Below are 20372 nucleotides of genomic sequence, written 5' to 3'. Positions count from 1 at the left end.
TTGTCAATACTTGCGTATTCTTAAATCAGTTCCAAGAATTCTTTTAATCGCATTAAAAAGGGAAAGTGAGTGATTGCGCTTTGCAGGGTATTTTTCACATAAAAATATAGGATCAAGGTAATTGAATGTAGGCTGTCACTCATTCTTAGTGTTCTGGATGGAAGAGGTTGATTAAACAAAGTTCATAACAGATGTCATCCTTCATTTTTCATGTTTCATGTCAGCATCCTTTAATTCTAACTTTCTATGGGTTAGAAAAAAAAAAAAAAAGAATTTGAGATAAAATAAATAAATAAATGCTCAAAGAAGTTATCTATTAAAATATTTTGGCTACTTCAAATTAATTGAAAATGGAAAAAAATTAAAATGTATTTATTAATAATTAACTTTAAATATATTAATGATCTAAAAGCTTAAATCTTTCACTTTAAAAAATTTTATCCCTCTCACAATTTAATAAATCCAAAATTATGATAAACCTAAACTAGTTAATAACATAAATATATAAAAACCCATTAAAAACAATTTTGCAAAATATATTTAATATTCCTAATTAATTAAAATATATTAAAATATCATTAAGAAAACAAATAATAAACAATTACAATAAATTAATTTATTACCCCATGAAGTTTGTTAAATTGATTTTATAACCCAATAAAGTTTATTTAAACTGATCTAACACTATAAATAAACTACTCTAACACTATTTACCATTTCATATTGACCTATACTAACTAGATTCAACATAATTGTGCTATTTATATTTAGTCCAATCCACCAGATTCTATTTTCATAGTGGCTTATTTCAACTAGATTCAGGACAAGAGTGTTGTTTATGTTTACATGTCTGGAGACATGCATATATATCAACCAGAGTATATGTCTGCCTGGTGTTTATACTTATTAAAAACATGCCAATGCTTAAACTGGAGCAGTAAGCCAGTCTACAGCTACGTGCATGCCAGTCATCAAAGTTACGAAAATTTATAGCTACAAGCAAATGACCCCGGAAAGATAAAGTAAATTTCACTCTCCATTAACAAATTCAGATCTGCCTTTTTATCGGATTACTTGATAAGAATACAAGCGTCCCATTTCCAAGTTTCAACTTTGATCCCAATATCAGAGACTGATGCATAACTCCTACAACATGAAAAGGGTTTCAAATTTGGAATAATGCTTCGCACAACAGGAAAAGAATGGTTTCAAATTTGGAATAAAGTTTACATTAGATAGGTTGTTTAGTATTTATTAGTTTTATGAGTACTATTTATATGGTTTATATTTTAATTTTATGTAAAAAAATATATTAATTGTGTTTTTAGTAAATCTGTCCACAATGTTTTCTCCTTCCATTTCTTTGTTTCAACACACATCTCAAACTCTTGTATTTTTTGAAAAATAGAAACTAATGTAACCGTGCAATAGACATACCTGCAGTGATGCAGACATAGAGCATAACATCATGAATCTTTAGCTAGACTGTCTCGGTGTGAAATCAACGTAAGAAGTATTGAAGCGATTTCATATATATTAAAATTGTTTTACAATGTAAGCTATGAAGCATAATATAGTATCAGTGTTGGATGCAAAAAAATATGTACTATAGCTAGATACCTTTAGTACACGAGCCATGGCCAAAAACCATATTGTTACTCAAAGCTGCAACAGCCAAGTACTAGAGTAGATGATACCCTAAGTTAAGTTTAGGGATGATATGGATCACTGTAAATCATGGTACATATCTCTAAGCTGTCATTAAAGAATCCTACCACTGGACTATTTGGAAAAACAGACTTTATTCCGAAAATTATTTCACTCCTCTAATTGGTACATTTCAAGTGACTGAGAAAGGAAAAACTCCTTGATCTTGTGACAGTTGATCTTGAAGATTGCAGCAGAAGTCTGAAATACTTCTTTAGATGTGATACGAACATATTGCTCCTCCACTGTAATAAACTTGCAGCTATATTCGACTGAGCTGATCAGTCTGAAGCTGGTAAGACGGTGCAGAAGCATGAAATATCTAATAAAACCTTTGAGCAGAGAGGTTAGTTTTCCAGATAAATCTTTGTTATAGTGATGATTAATATTTATTAAAATTAATATGGTTTATAAGATCTTAAAAAATAAGACATTAATTGAGATCTGAGATTCATGTATAACGGTTTAAACTCCCTGATCAGATATGAGTCGATAGTTCACCTGATTCATTCTCGAAGCAAACATTCGACGTCCAGAACTGAATCACACACTCCTGACAATTTGAGGGTTCATGTCGATCTGTAAATTTTCAATGCAATTTCTGGTCATTTCTGCACACCGTACTAGTTTAAATAGCTGTTACTTCCGTCATAAGCGGGAAACAACCCCAAGCTGGTATAACAGATCGAAAGATAACTGTAGAAAGGCACATCAAACAAGCTCCAACTCAGAAATCATCGTCCCCATCTTTCATTAATTAAAAATGCATAAACACTCTCTTAATCAATAAATCAATGCAATGCATACATCAACAAGTATATATTGGTTCCCATTGTGAGATTATTGTTATAATCTTCCATTAATTAAAAATACATAAGCACTCTTGGAAGCAACTAATCAATGTTTATATACATAATGCAGGTTTATGATAGAGAAACAACCTTTTAGTGGAATAAATCTCTCAAGCTTACACCAATTTTAGTTTCTAAATATTCTATCTATATTACATGTAAATCTATAATATAACACCTAAAAATACAATGGAAACGGCATACCTTAACAAATATATTGGCTCCAATTGAAAACTATTGTGTCCATCTTCCAATATATCTATATTACACCATAACCTTAGTTATGAACTATGAACAAGAGAGTCAAAGTAATAAATTTACCTTCCATTATATCTGTATTAGATCTGAACAAAAGATGTTGAATCTAAATCTTAGTTTTGAAGATGGTGAGTGACAAATTGCAAACGGCTTCAGGGTTTCTGCACATTTACCTAAAATTAAAATCATTAACATAACGGCTTTCGCAAAAATCTTTTGAAGTTGTATGGAGGCCAGTGGAAAAGCAGTCACCTCACAAATTATAACGAATCCTCACACAGCGACTATCAAATGGTGTAAAACCTAATGATGATACTCTAACACGATTAAAAATTATAGTTTTCTAAACCAGTATATAGCTTCCAAAATCTAAACAATTTCAATGCCTACTGGAAATCATTTAGAATAACATGCTTTCAATATGAAATCATGATGTTTAACAGATAAAATAGTCCTAGTTAGAAATTTCAGAAGCACAAATGTTTAACAGATAAAATAGTCATAGTTAGAAATTTCAGAAGCACAAAAGCAATTGAAATGTTGCATAACAGAATGAGCAAGGAAATCTCAGATCATTTTACATGTTTCCAAACCCCAAAAATATACTCCCTGAAACGTTCTACTATATAACAATGAAGCTTAGGGGATAAGAGCACAATAAATAAATCTCATAAAACTCCATGATCTTCAATGGCTAGAATCTGTACACAGTAGATTGAGGAATCTTATACTTTAGGGGGACTGCAACACCTTATAGCGATCCAATCATGTGCAATTGCTAGAGATTTCAAAAATATGTTCATAGGAATTTCATGAACTACTAGCGATCCAATCATGTGCAATTGTTAAAGATTTCAAAAATATGTTCATAGGAATTTCATGAACTACCAAAGTGTGTGTCTAGGAATTTCACGAACTACTAGCGTTCCAATCATGTGCAATTGTTAGAGAGTTCACAAACATGTTCATAGGAATTTCTTGAACTACCCAAGTATATGTCTAGGAATTTCATGAACTACTAAAGTATGTGCATAGGAATTTCTTAATTTTACGTACACCAGCAAAACCTCTATGGAATTTCTTAATTTTGGGTACTGCAAGCACTTGGGCTCAACGTCAGCGGCACATTAGAAGCAACGTTTACCAGACTAGAGGGTTCAAAGTATTTTCAAGTGACCCCTTCAAAGCCATAAACAAATGTTTTCCAAGAAGCAGCAGCAGAAATCTTAGATTTCTTCTAGAAGCAGAATAATTCTATGCATATTCTTTATTATCTGCATTATGACCTCGTAGTTGCATATTACAATGTCCTGCAGAAATAGCCAAGTTACAATCCAGGGTTTTGTTGCTCAAAATAGGCATGCCAAATTGAAATCTAGGGTGAACCATGTTACAGATGCCATTCAAATGGTAATATGTCATAAAATTCAGAAAAATTATCACAGTCAAGACACCATGCAAAGACTCTAGGGTTGAGAAAGGAGTACACTTACTGAGTTGGCATAGCTGCTGATTAGATTCACAGCTTCATTTTAGGACATGTTGATGACTTCTTCTGTAATAAGGTGTAATTTCGTTAAGGTGTCTTACCAGCCAACACTTCACCCATATTCAAAGTCACAACACTTTCAGAACATTCCAAATAGCAGGGAAAAGTCTTTCGGAACATTCCAGATAGCAGGGAGAAGTCAAAAAACTCAGGATGGATAGCGTCTCATGGCTGCCAGAGGCAGTTCGCGGCCTACCATGGGCGCTATCCCTCCTGAGCTTTGCAAATCCACCGTGCTTTCGCTCTCAATCCACCGTGCTTTCGCTGTGATTCATTTAGCCAAATGCTTGCACTGAATTCGCAAGCGGATAATTGTGTGGGAGTCATGGGAGTGAGAGATATAAGGCAGGAGCAGCATCCTAAACGAGATGCACGCAGATTATAAGCCCTCAATTTTAGTAAAAGGATTTGAAAGCCATGATCCATGGAAAAGGTAGAAGACAATATTAAAAAAGGAAAGAGGGGTCCGTAGACAGTGGAATTCACCATTGAATGAACAGCTTCAAACTCGTGGTATTATTATGATAATATCCTTCGCATTTAGTCCGATGTTCATGCGCTTGCATATGCCTAGCGCATATTTATAGGCTGGGGGCAGAGGCCAGGTCACGTCCATCTACAGTGACTCTCTGCCGCCAAATAACGGGAAACAATAACATAGACAGACACCCAATACAATTAGAGCAACAGTCGCAATGAATTACGGGGGGATTGTAGGCGTCATGTACCACCGACTGCCACTCATCTAAAAGTAGAGGAGAAAGTGACCCGGGTGGAGGCCACCTTCCACACGGCACTGTACAACCGTTTCTAGCCAATGTCATACAGGACAAGGTACCAACCTCAATTCCGTGGAATGAATAGAAGTAACTTAACCAGTAGTAATTTTTTAAATTAGGTAGCAAGATTTTGTTTGAGATTATAATTTATAAATTTGATTTAGGTTGTTATTTAAATAAATATATATATATAATTTACAATAAATTATATTTATATTAAATATATTTTCAAAATGTTATAAAAAATTATATTTATATATAAAATATTATTATGATTATATTAACATATTTAATATATTTTTTTTATGTTATAATCTAATACATATAGATATAATAACAAAGAAAGAAAGAGGAGAAACTAACATATAATATGAAATTATAAAATTGGTTAATATTAATATAATTTTTGGAAAGTAAGATAAGGATTAATGAGTTTTAAAGTGAAATTGAGTGAGATTTAATTTCTAAAATGTTTTTTTTTTTTTTTTTTAGAGAGAAAAAACCATCATAGCTTATATTAAGAAAATATAATGATCTGAATACATAGATATGTTGGAAACAGATTTTCGAGGTATTCCAAATAACTAATTACCAGATATCAAAATATAATATCATATCAGTCCAAAAACTTTCAGAATTGTCTTACACCGATCAGCACATATTAACAGGCCAAACTGAAAAGATTTGCATTCCTCCATTTCCACAAGAACCAACAGACAAGGATAAACAAAGTTTGCCGGGATAAACTCTGCTCACTCCACCATTTAAAGCCATCCTGAACAGAGGAAAAGACCAGGTAAGGAAAACCAAAAGACAAAGAAAGTTCATACCAGATATGGAGAGATGAAGCACATTGGAAGAACATATGAAAATTTGTCTCAGCCGCATTCTGGCACATGGGGCATGACCAGGCCAACCTTTCTTTTGAAGGACCTCCCAAGTAAGGTTCCTGTTGCTGAGGACCAGCCACGAGAATTAAATCATTTTAAGTGGACATGCCGCCTTCCATAGTTGAGGAGGAAAGAGCAGGTCGGAGTTACACGAGAGGCCTGAAGACATTGAAGCATATAAATCCTTTACTCGAATAGGCTGAGAAGATCACGGAAGAGCCCAGACCAGAGCATCCCTGGAGCCCGAACGATGAATCCCCAAGCTGTTTAGGCTCTGTAAAACAGAGTGCCAAAGGGGACGCATGGAGAGAGGCAAAATGTTATGGAATGAAATAGTTTCTCATATCAAGAGTTTAAAATAGTGATATCAAGAACCCAAAATATTATGGGATGAAAGACTTTCTCACCTATGTGATATTATGAGGTTTGAAGATGAAAAACACTTTCTTTTGAATTGCTCAAATTTTACTCACATATATTTTAAAATTTCTAAATATTTGTCTCACTACCAACCTCACTACCAACCTTCTCCACGTTCAGTCAATAAATATTAAAGAATCTTAATTAATCTCTTATTTTTTCACATGTTATAAAACATATTACTTTTAGTAGACATTAATCATCGTTATTATCAACATCATTTTAAAAGATAAAAAATTATTAAACAATTAAATTTAAAGATAATTAAAATATTATTCTAATTTTTATAAATAATTCTATCAATTTAATTAAATATATATTAAAATAAAAAAATAATAAAAAAGAATTTTATCATTTATATTAAATATATAAATAATTTTATCATTTTTATTAATCATAAGAAACGCCTAATAATCAATTCTAACTATTACTATACCTTTATGGCCTAGAATACTACCACTATACCTCTAAGGCATAAGATACTACCACTATATCTTTATAGCCTCTCAATGCCTCTCATCATGACTAGCAATTGAGCTATACACTAAGAACATTTAATAATTTAATTTAAATAAAATTGAAAGAAAAGTATTTACTGTTATAAACAAGTTTATTATTTTAAACATATATAAATGAATTGAAAAATAAAAAAATAAATATAGTCAAAATGCATAACTTTTTAGAAAGATGGTTGGATACTTTATTATAAATTATAGAAGTGCTCTAGAGTGTGTAATCAGCGACTTAACTTATGGAATTAATTTTAAAATTTCTATTTTAAAATTATAAAAAATATATTATGTGATTTAAAGCTTGTAATTAGGAAGTTAAGTTTTCACAATTACAAAGTTTGATTTTGAAGTTTTTTTTATGTTTGTTGAGGAGATTATAAAAAAAGTGTGGTTTTTAAAATGTTTTCCAGATATCCTATTCCATAAATAAATGTTAAAAAAATAAAACATTTTAATTAAAATATGAATATTAAGTTAGAGCATTTGGTCATTATATTATCTCTTAAGAAAATAATAAAAAATAAAATTATATATGAAAACTAACCATTATAAAAACATAAAAACCATATATTTAAAAAGGAAAATCATAAACAAAATATAAAATAAAAATGGATTAAATTAATATTGTATTATGTTATTAATTAGAATGTATTATTAATATATAATATTATTATATAAACCATTAAATTTATATTATTATTATTATTATATAATATTTTATGTAAATATATTAATTTTAGTAAAGAGAATTTTAAATAAGATTAAAAATAATTTTATATTATATAGTTATAAATAAAGTAGGAAAAATAATGATTATAATAGGATTGTTCTATAAAGTAAGCAAATCCATTTTGGACAATTAAGCATAAGCTTTATTGTGTTTCTAATTGGAGGTTTTGAATTTTTTAGTTTAATAAGTTTTAATTATTATACATTGAGTTTTCTAAATTATTTTGACCAATTAAATAAGAAATTTTGGATATTTTTAGATTTATAATTTAAGGTAAAATCTTTGGATGCAATATTATTATAAAATTTAGCTTTAAACTAAAGTTATTATTATTAAATAGTTCACTTAATGCAATAGGATTATTATTAAAAATTTTACAATTTTATTTTAAATAAATTTTCCATTAAGTAAAAAAATAGAATTTAATTAAACAAATTTAAATTCATATCTTTTTAATTTAAAAAAATAATAATAATAAACACTACATTTTATTTAATTATATATATTCTATATTTTTATATATAAACACTATCTTCACAAAAATTTGAAATAAAACCAATAGAATTGATTATTATGAAAACTTCTAATTTCAATACAAAATACTCTAATCTTAAATCAAGAATATATTGATATTTTTTAAAATAATCCATAATTAAATTCTAACATAAATTTGTTTTTATTTAAAGAAAATGTTGTTTGTATCATATCATATATATATATATATATATACCTTTTAATTTAATATTAAAATGTGATTAATGAAATGCAACTAATTATAACTTAATCTTAACCTAACCATAATAGTTAATAGGTAAACCAACTATTTAGGAAATCTAATCAGCAACCTATAAAGATATTTCATGCTTGAGATGTCTATACTTATCCAAGACATGTGGGATTAGATGGAAATGATGAGATTAGAAATCTAAATAAATGTCTTTGGGATTAATCACATCATTGGGATTTGGTCACTTTTCAAATCAGCTAATGTGATTCATCCTCACCTTGTGGTGAGGATAAACACATTAGTTTGTTCCAAATGTCAACTAAATCTTAATGATGCTATTAATCCTAAAACCATTTATGTACCGTATAGATCACAAAAGTCTCAAATCTAACATTAAAAATAATCCACTTTTAAAATAGTGAAATGACAAAAATCTACTCTGAAATTGTGAAATGACAAGTTTTATAATTAGAATCTGTGAAATTGGAAATATATATAAGTATCTAAGATATCTACAGAAACATTTTATATTATCTATTTCACATGATAATATCCTACAAATTCTCGCTCAAAATCTTGAAAGTATTCAAGATCTTGAACCAGGGACTTATCATGTGAATGTTCCAGGGACCTGTCATTTTAATGTTGCAGACAAAATTTGGCACATATCAAAAAGGCGGTTGAGTTGCATAAGGCTCACCCTTGGACATTGTGGTTATATAATCTTGTATCATCCACTGGACATTCGGCTTATTAAAACCACAGCCAGGCCGCCACATGGATACTCGCTATCAAACGTACTCAAACAGTGATGCAGGACTTGGTAAAAGCATTCATATACGGGAAAGAAGAAAAGAGAGCCCCAGAGTCCCAGAAGACATCGACTTTGAAAACTCCAGGACTTGAGATCCGTGTTAGGTACACGGATGACCAAATCCACACAATCGGGCGCTTGCGTACGCCTCTGCAACCAAAGAAAATAACTTTGAATGTGAGCAGCCGTATCAGATAATTGCAGTAAACGGAAGGCTTATTAATTTACTCAGTACGTTCGCATTTATTCCAGTGGCTTCAGAGCCGCACAATCTATGATGTTGGATAAACTACAAACAGTAACCTCTGGACGAAATCATGGTACACTTTTTGTCCAAGACAGAAATGACAAAATATGGAACGGTGAAACAATAAATACAGTATAAACTGAGGTTATACCATTCGAGTTAAAACCCCTCCGACGGACAGAAAATACCTTCCCTCGGAGAAAATCAACGTAGGGAGGAATTCGTGTGACAGGGTTGTAAAGAGACCCACAGAACTCTACATAGAAACAACTCTATGTAGAATATATGTTACAATTATATATCATACCATCAGAAGTATAAATCCAATGGAAGACAAATACTCATACAATTCTCTATATAAAATATATGATTGATGGCTGTATTTCGAATCAATTATTGTATTTATGATCACTATTATGCTGAAACATATTAGTTTGTTAAAAATATTATATACAAAATGAAACAATAAATACAACATACACTGAATATACCATTCCAGTTAAAACACCACTGAGAGACAAAAAAAAAAAATACTTTTATACCATGAGAAGTATGAATCCAATGGAAAGATAATTATTCACACAACTCTCTACATAAAATATATGAGTTGATTGATGTATTTTGAATCAATTAATGTAATTCATTAGTGAATATATGAGTTGATTGATGTATTTTGAATTAATTAATGTAATTCATTATCACTACTACCATGAACCATATTAATTGGTTCCAAAACATATCAACTCATTTATGTGACTGATCTGAAAAATATATGTTTAAATATTTCATACTATATAAAATCCCAAATTATGAATCAGATGAAAAAATAGGATTTTCACTTTTATTTGAAATGTCATACTTTTTATCAAATTTCTACATTTAAAAAAGAAAATATTTACTAGAAACTATACTAGTAATTATGAAAATCTACCTTCTAATAACTGTGAAAATCTACTTTCTAGAAACAAGAAAATGAAAACCATTTTATCAATTTTCTACACAAATTTATTAAAAAAAAAATTCCTAAAAAAAAAACTATTAATCTCAACCATAAACTATTAATAGGAATACTAACTCTGAACATCTACATTCAAAGGAAACAAACTTCCATAACCAAACTATTAATCCCAACAATAAACTATTAATACAATTACTAACTCTGGAAAAACAAACTTCCATAACCAAAAGTAACAAAGTATTAATCCCAACTATAAACTATTAGTACCAACACAACTTCCATAACCAAACTATTAATCCCAACAATAAACTATTAATACAATTACTAACTCTGGAAAAACAAACTTCCATAACCAAAAGTAACAAACTATTAATCCCAACTATAAACTATTAGTACCAATACTAACTCTGAAAATCTACATTCTAAGAAAGCAAACTTCCCTAACCAAAGGCAAGGCAGGGAGACGCTAGAGTGACGGAGTTGTGAAGAAACCCAACTCGCTACGCCTCGCATCCAAAGAGTCAGACCCAAGATTGCGCACTTTCCCTTCATTGTCGTATGGCATGGCCCAGCTGAATCAATGCAAATATTGAAATTTCAACCTCCACTCAAACCCTAACACCATCCCCCAAACCCTACACGACACTTTTAGTAATAGTTGAAGGGTTTTGAAATTTTCGCTTTCACAAAATATTGTAGTCTGACGAAGCCGAGTCGGCCATGAGCCCGCTGACAGCAGTACAACCGACGCCGGCCGGCCCGATCATGGGCACGTCCCATCTCAATTTAAAAAAAATAAAGTCCTTGAAATAAGCAGCTCCACAAATGCGCATTCAATTAATTCCACTCTGCTCGAGAAAAGACTCGGCTGACTACGTATTATTAATAACATAATCATTCATTCATTGAAATCGATTCTTTGGTCTTAAGATTGCCCTTACTCATTCTCGTAAAAAATAAAAAAATTGCCCCGCATCGATCCCAACCATTATGGTCGACAGAACTGAGTTATATCTTTCTATTTTATTTTAAATGATCATTCTATGCCAGACCTTAATAGTGATGTTTGCTTTTAAATTTGAAGAAATAATGGCTCTGATAGCTTAACAGTGATGTTTGATTTAAAATTTGCAGAAATAATGGCTATGTGCCATGCCGGACCGGACCATTATGGTCGACAAACTCTTAGTTAATATTGTAAACCTACATTGCTTAACATCATTCTATTTTAAGGTTTAATATTAATATTCGATTTTGATTTTTTTTTCTCCACCATTATGGTCGACAACCATGAGTTAGACCTTTCTATTTTATATATATCCAAATGGCTTAATGACTCTGTATTTTAGGCTTTACATTTCATTTTAAATTTTATGGTCCATACGCATTCAGATGTATTTGGATTTCTTTTGTTCCCATCTCTCTGTTGTGCAGTTCTTTCTAATTTATAAAACTGATATAGAATTTTTGTTTAAGAACAAAAAAAAAAAACACTTCTGTACACAATACGCGTGCAACAGCTGGTGTGAACCAGATCATTCTCCATGCACAAGCAACGCATGCATGTTGTATTTTGTGTTGGTACAGCACTATTAGAAATCTCTGTACGCCATAAAGTTTTAGCACCTCAAAATTTGGCCATAATTTTATTCTGTCTATTGCTTTGTCTTTACTTACAATGCTCTTGTGTAACAATCCCTCAGTACAGGTCCGCATGCTTAGCAGATACGAAGACCAAGAAATAAAAGTGTTGGAATAATCACTGTATTGGTAATAAGCAGAATGTTCTCATGGACTACTCAGAAATATTGAAAATCACTAGTTTGTGCATTTTTGTTGGAATGAGTTAATTAATATGAATTTCTTTGGGTGATTTCATTTGTTTGAACAAGGTAAAGCAAAGGTATCTTTTTGCCAAACTTTTAGCTATTTGAAATTTTCAAATAAAGTTGTATGATTATCTATATATAAAATAAATGTGTTTTATTTATTTCAAAGTATTTTTATTGAATTTAACTTAAGGTGGATGCTTTTTAAATATAAGTTAGCAAAAATAAAAAGAAAAATAGTTATAATTAAATATTAATAATTTGTTTAAATGTTTTGTTTTTTAATCTATTTTAATTATATATTTCATGATTTTAGTTGATTTTTGTATAAAAAGAAAATAATTACATTACTTCTAAATATTATTGAACTACAAATAGATAGATAGGTAATTTAAAGGTAATTTTTATTGAATGACTATTAGAAATAATAAAATTATATTACATGTACCAATTTTCTAGAGAAGAAATTAGGAAATAACAATAACTAAAGCTTATTGGGTAAAATCAAGAGCTTGGCCTACATAATTGAGTCTTCCCATTAATTATGCATCACTACCCATTTTATGATCCATTTTATTGTAATAGAAGAAAACTATGTCACACCTTTTGAGTTTGTGATCATGTGTGCCAACTTTATTGCTTGGTCCTCTAAGAGTTGGAGTCAATTTGGATGGAAAAATAATCTCTGTGTTACCCTCTTCCAAGACTCTACAAGCTTATTTGAGTGACTCATTTCATACTCTTTTTCCAATTATCTTTTCCCCCATGGGAATGCCTTCTTTTCTAATTATGGTTTCTTTGGCAAAGGTGATTTGAGCTAGAGTTGTGTTGGTTTCTTGTCCACCAAACCCTAGGCCTTTCATGCTAGGGCCTCTATTGAGCTACAAGGCAATCACAATCCCTTGGCCTTCCTAGATATCCTTTGGCCATTATAGCTATTTGCTTCATGACCTTGGGATTAATGCCTTAAGTTTGCTTTTCGAAGTTACCAACTACCTCTTAATGAAGGGTCCTAGAAGGCGAGTTTACCGAGTGTAACTCCACCATGGTGTTATATACCATTGTGAAAACAAATCGAGCTTGCTTAATCTCTTGGATTGTTTCTTCTAGCTTCTTCAAAGCCTCTTCCTTCATGGTCAATTCATGGTACATATAGGTTTTCATTTTGGTGGAACTCTCTTCTTGTTAATTATCTAGCAAAGTGATTTCCTTTCCTAATTGCAAGAGTTGCAATTTGTTCCTATCTATTTCTACCCTTGTGATGGTGAAGGAGTCTCAATGTTTGGTAATTTCTCATACCAACACATATGATTTCTTCCTCCCATACTAACTTTATTATTAGATTTACATGTTTAAGTCTCTCAACTCTTCCATCTTCTCCCTCTTCGGCTTTTCCCATGTAGCTTTCCTCAAGGTCATTGGAAAACTTTTCTTAATACAATGTCAACTATAATTGTGGATCTATAGTCTATCCATTTCATCAACACTACTTCTACTATATAAAATTAAGTTTTTGTTTTTATGCAAGTTAAAGTTCAATCTTCTTGAGATAGAGTTCAAACCTAGTTTCAACCTTTGTTCATTTGTTGGTGGTGCCAAGGCCAATGGAACCCATAATGGAGGCAAGTTCAATTCTACCCCTATGGTTTGTTATCTCAATTATAAGATTCACCATAAAACAAAAACACTCATAGGTAAACAAGGTATGTGTTTAGAAATAGAAATAGGGATATGGTGCTTTGTTGTCCATGTTAAGTAATAGCCCTACCATAAGCTTAAACATTAGCTTGTACATGAGGCAACCAAAAACTTAACCAATTATAAACCCAACAAAATGAGTTGACTAGATGTTGTGTCACATAGAGTGGAAGGAAGTGAAGCTTTTAAGAGAGTATGAGAGACGACATGGAAAAAAAATAGTACCTATAGGCATGGGAAAAAGCCTAAATATTAATATAATGTTGTTGTTGGAATATGGGAAAAGTAAAAATTCCAAATAATTAATAGAATAACATGGACAACTTGAGGGAAAAGGAAAAATACCCAACAAGAAACAAAACATTTTGGATGGCTTATGGGCAGCAGAAAGATGCCTAACATTTCCATTTTCAATTCTAATAAATAATATCGATCGATCTTTGATAATTTTCATGAATAACATAGCCCAAATTATTTCCTCAATCAATCAAACTCAACCTAGAGTTAGATATTCATACAAAGCCATGAAATTGAATAATAACATAGTTGAAAAGTTCACAATTGATACGCATATATAAAAGATAATTGGGATTTTATTAAACTTAGGAGATAAAATAGAAGGGTGATTTGTACATAGATTCTATGTAGTATTGTTTATTAAAAATGTAAAATTGAATATGGCCATGGATCATAGACACCTTCACTCATAATGGAAAATCTCCTTGATTCCTTCATCCACCGGTATTCAAACAAGTTTCCATTTTCGATCTCTTAGTTTTACTACTATGTTCCCAAGTTCTACTTGCATCTCCCATGCTAATGTCTTCAATACAATATTCGTTTATATTAATGGGATGCTTTTGGAAGGAAAATCATCATAATGGTTTGTTTCCCCTTCCAATTTTTCAAAAAAACAAAGTAAAATAAAACAATGACATGCTTATTACAAATTTTACAAGAGGTAAAGCAACTAGGTCATAGCTATAAAAATTGTTGCGGATCCAATTGAGACCAATTTTTGATGTCTATATATAACCTTTGCACCTAGTGATATCCCTTAATAAACCTATATCATCCCTATTATATCTTCATACTTACATTTTTCTTTCACTTCTTTGATTATAATATTCTTAGCCCTCATTTGTTGCTCATGCTCTTCTAGGATGATAGATCCTCACTTCCATGGGTGTAACCATATTTTTTTCCACTGCCAACCACTACCAAGTCTTTGCTATATCACTCCAAGTCCTAGTATTTTTGAGTTGCTCTTTAAACTTGATTTCCCCTTCTTTTTCATTAACCAACAATGCCCCTTTTTCCTATATATTTTTATTTACATGCTTGATCTCCCTCTCTTCTAGAGATGGCCCCATCTCTTCTCACGGGTGATATTATTTTCTATCTCAGTTTTTTCAAGATTTGAATAACCTTAAATTCCTTCGCCTTATGTCCAGAGTAGTAGATTGTTTAAATTTCTATTTCCCAACCTAATTCCTAGAACCTTAATAGTGTTTAGGTTCATGTCGTTGTTTAGTTGTAGTCTATCCATTATTGTTCCCAAGGATTGAATTTATTTTCATAAGGCCATAATGACCATCTCTAATCTTGAGTTGACTCGAGTGGTGTTTTGTCTATATGGGGTTCTTGGTTATTTTGGAGGGGGGGAGAGGGGTAATGCTCATAAGTTTTATGTCAATGGAGCAGGTATTTTTGTGTAGAAGTATATAATGGGAGAAAATTGATAAGTATGGATGAGATCAACATGGGAACACGTAAAAAAAATTATTGCAAGCTGGTGACACAATGTGTGGTAATGAAATTGCAACTTAGTGAAGGTTTATCTAGTTGTTCTACAATTTTTATCCTCACTTAACAAGAATAATAAATGGTTTACCAAGTACATTAAATATTATGAACTTATTTTATATTCTATGTATTAAATTAATCTCAACTATTTGTAATTTTTGTAACTCATTCACTTCATACTTTTTTAATTGTGTTACTATATTATGGGTGAGGATAAACATTGTTATACACATCATTGGTGTCACTTGCATTGTGGATAGTGACTAATTGTGACATGCATCCACTGCTCACACTTGTCACGTGTCATAACATCTACATTCAATGTAGATCATAGTCATATAATTGACTCACCACTATGGCATATGCTGACAATTAATATACACACTTTTTCATGTAGCTTGTTGTCAATCATACACATAATGTTATTTTTTATATTAAGCTATTATAATAGGTCCATGGCTATATATATATATATATATATATATATATATATATATATATATATATGCTTTCTTGATAAAATCATTTTCTCATTTTTTAATTAGCATGATAGTGATACATGTGCAACACATTTCATCAACTAACTTGGAATTTTTTTTAACATGCTTAGAATTTGCTCAGGGTGGCAAGGAATTTTACACTTTTGGTTGAGGTTCCAATTTATGGGTTTCTAAGGAAGACATGGGGGTGCCTCAATGTAGCTAGGGTTCAATTAATGAACCTATGAGATAACATGTTCATTCATGGGGCATTAAAGAATATGTTATGTAACAAGCTCATAAAATAGAAGAAAAGATAGATCAACGACATCAAAATCAGCCTCTTCGAGGAGGCAACCTCCTTTGCATTACACAAATGAACAATTCTTGGATGATACAAATGAAAAAATCTCATTTTTATATATAGGATTCTAAGGGGTCACAATACAATCAAAGCCGACATAACTATAATAATATAAGGGCACAACAATAACAATAGTGGGCTTCTATGGGGCACACTAATAACAATATGGGGACAATAGGGGCACAACAACAAAATAAGCGATACAATGACAATAGTAATGGTGGAATCACTAGTATTATAGGGACCTAACATTCCCCTATCCTTTGAAAAAGTGTTGTCCTCAACGCTTGAGTAGTTTTGGATGGTTCTGTATAAAAGTTTCATCCTCCCATGTGGAATCTTCAATGGGTAATTTCTTCCACTTGATGAGATACTCTGTAATTGATCGATTTCGTAGTTGTCGAGTTCTTGTTTCTATGACTATTTCAAGTTCCAATATGATTTTTCCTTTCTTGTCAAGTTCTCGAAATATTGTTTGAACTAGGAGCTTGTCACATATAACCTTCTTTAAGCATGAAACATGGAAAACTGGCTGCACTTGGGAAGTTACGGGAAGCTCCAATTTGTATGCCATAGTACCAATCTTTTGCAACACCTTGTATGAACCATAATACTTTGTTGATAATTTATTATCCTTCTTAGCTTGCTTGAGGGACATTTGTTTATATGGTTGTAGTCATAGAAATACCCAATCACCTACATCAAAACTTCTTTCACTGTGATGTTGATTTGCCTGTTGTTTCATTCTATTCCTTGCCAAAGTGAGGTTATCCTTTAAGAGTTGGAGAACTTGAGGTTGATGCTCGATGTGATCTTCCACTGCTCGAACCTTAGAATTTCCTCTTAAATATGATGTGATGGACGGTGGATGATATCCATAAAGTGCCATAAATGGGTTCATTTTTGCTGTACTATGGAAGGAAGTGTTATACCACCATTCAGCTAGAGGCAACCATTTCATCTGTTGATCAGATACAAAGAAACGAAGATATCCTTCCAAACACCTTTTTGCTATCTCATTTTTCCCATCAGATTGAGGATGATAAGATGAGCTATGAGCTAACTGAGTACCCAAAAAAGAAAATAATTATGTCCAAAAATTTCTAGTGAAAATGGGATCTCTATCGCTTACAATAATCTTTCGGTTTCCATGTAGCTTTTGAATTGTTTCCATAAATGCAGTAGCAATTGTATTGGATTTAAATGGATGAGATAATGCACAAATGTGTTCATACTTGGTAAGTCTATCAACTACCACCATGATGACACTCTTTCCTTTGGACTTGGGCAAACCTATGATAAAATCCATTGAAACGTCCTCCCAACGTTGACTTGGAATGGATAAATATTGTAATAGACCTGGGGTCTTAATTGTTTCAACTTTATTTTGTTGGAAAACCAAACATTATGACACAAACTTTTGAATATCAGATTTAAGGCCATCCTAGAAAAATTCCTTCTTAACCCTGTGGTAATTTTTTAAAAATCCTGACTGCCCTCCTAAGGGAGAGGTATACAATTCCCTAAGAATGTTTTGTTTGAGTTGGGAATTCTTACAGAGGTATAAGCGATCTTTGTACCATAACGAATCATTTTTCTAGCTAAATGTATGAGAGGTTTTGGAATCTTGTTGTAACTTTTGAATGAGTGCCCCCACTTCTTTATCATTCTTCAATTCATCCCTTGCTTCGTTTATCCAATTTGGTTGGATAGTAGAAATGGCACAAAGCAATGCTTCCACACCCTCATCCTTTCTTGAGAGTGCATCTGCAACAACATTTTGCTTCCCTTTTTTGTAGATGATTTCAAATTCATAACCCAACATCTTTGTGACCCATTTTTTCTACTCTTCTAAAGATAATATTTGTTCTAAAGAATATTTAAGACTATCATGATCCGTGTTTACCTTGAAGTGTCTTCCCATTAGGTAGGGTCACCATTTCTTAAGTGCATGTAGTATTTTCAACATTTTCTTCTCATAAATAGCTTTGTGTAAATACTTTCCTTTGATTGGACAACTTTCGAAAGCAATGTGTTTTTCTTCTTGTATTAAAACAACACCTATTCCATTTCCTGAGGCATCACATTCCACAATAAATGTTTTTCAGAATTCTAGTATAGCTAAGACCAGTGCTTGGCACATTGCCTCCTTAAGATGTTCAAAGGCGTTCGTTGCTTCTTGAGTCCATGAAAATGCATATTTCTTAAATAATGTTGTTATAGGTGCTACAATTCTCCCATAATTCTTAACAAACTTGTGATAATACCCTGTCAACCCGAGAAATCCTCGCATATGCTTTATGGACTGGGGATTTTCCATTCCTTAATGGATTAAATTTTTCTACGGTCTACCTTAACACCTTCATGAGATACAATATGACCTAGATATTCCACCCCTTGTACTCCAAAGAAACATTTGGAGATTTTTTCATATAATTGTTTCTCCTCCAATAGTTTGAATACCCTGTCAACATGTTGAACATGATCCTTCCAAGACTTGTTGTAGATTAGTATATTATCAAAAAACTATTAACAAAAATTTTCTAAGGAAGGGTTTGAAAATGGAAATCATCAAACCTCGAAATGTAGAAGGTGTATTGGTAAGGCCAAAAGGCATGACCAAAAATTCATAATGACCCTCATGAGTTCTAAATGTTGTTTTCATAATGTCTTTAGTCTGCATTCTAATTTGATGATATCCTGAATGAAGATCCAACTTGGTGAAGTAAATTGATCCATACAATTCATCCAATAATTCTTCAATGATAGGAATGGGAAATCTTTAATAGTGAGCTTGTTGAGCTCCCTATAATCGGACACATGTGCCATGATTCATCCTTCTTGTGCACCAATACTACTGGAGCAAAGAAAGAACTTTGACTAGGTTGAATTATACCAACCTCTAGCATTTCTACGTCCATACGTTCAATTTCACTCTTTTGGGAATAGGGATATCTGTAAGGCCTAATGTTCGGAGGAACACTTTCTGGAATCAAATGAATAGCATGATCATGATCACGAATAGGTGGGAGGCCTTTGGGAGTCTCATATACCTTGGAATGATTTCCAAGACATTTTGGAGATCTGGAGAAATATATGATTTCAATGTGGGGACCTCTAGCGAACACAATTGTGCAATTACGCCTCATTTTTCTTTCTTTAGAAGCTTTGTCATGTCGTTAGAGATGATTATCTTTCTTGGTTTCCTTGTGATGCCCCTTGATTCAACTTCCTTTCCTTCTGAAAAAAATTGCAAGAAAAGTTCTTGAAAATTAAAAAGTTATCATACCCAAAGATTGTAGCCATTGGACTCCTAGTATAACAACAACACCACCCATTGTAATTGAAAGCATTGGGCTATTCAATACATATTATCCCATGGATAGCTTGATATTATGGCACTTCCCAGAGAAATTTATGGTTCCTCCATTTGCAACCATCACTTGACACTTTGGTGTTGGATATAGGAAGCAATTCAATTCCTTAGCTCTCTTATAATGAATAAAATTATGGGTACTTCCTGAATCAATCAACACTATTACCTTTTTCTTCTTGATATGTACTTCTATCTTGAGAGTTTGAGGAGTGGTAATTCCGGCCAATGCATTACAATATATGGTCGGATTCATTTATTCTTTATCTTGGGTTTGTTCCTAGTGTATATCCTCTTCTTTTGATGTTTCTTGTTCCTTTTCTTCCTCCTCTTCACAATCTATGTAAAATAATTTGTTCTCAACACACTTATGACCTTTAG

This window comes from Pinus tabuliformis, chromosome 5_2 (assembly GCF_031772625.1).
Source record: "Pinus tabuliformis cultivar Carrire ecotype Pingquan chromosome 5_2, CPIR1, whole genome shotgun sequence".
Classification (NCBI taxonomy): Eukaryota; Viridiplantae; Streptophyta; class Pinopsida; order Pinales; family Pinaceae; genus Pinus; species Pinus tabuliformis.
The sequence above is the reverse complement of the archived record's forward strand: the minus strand, read 5'-3'. Positions refer to the sequence as shown.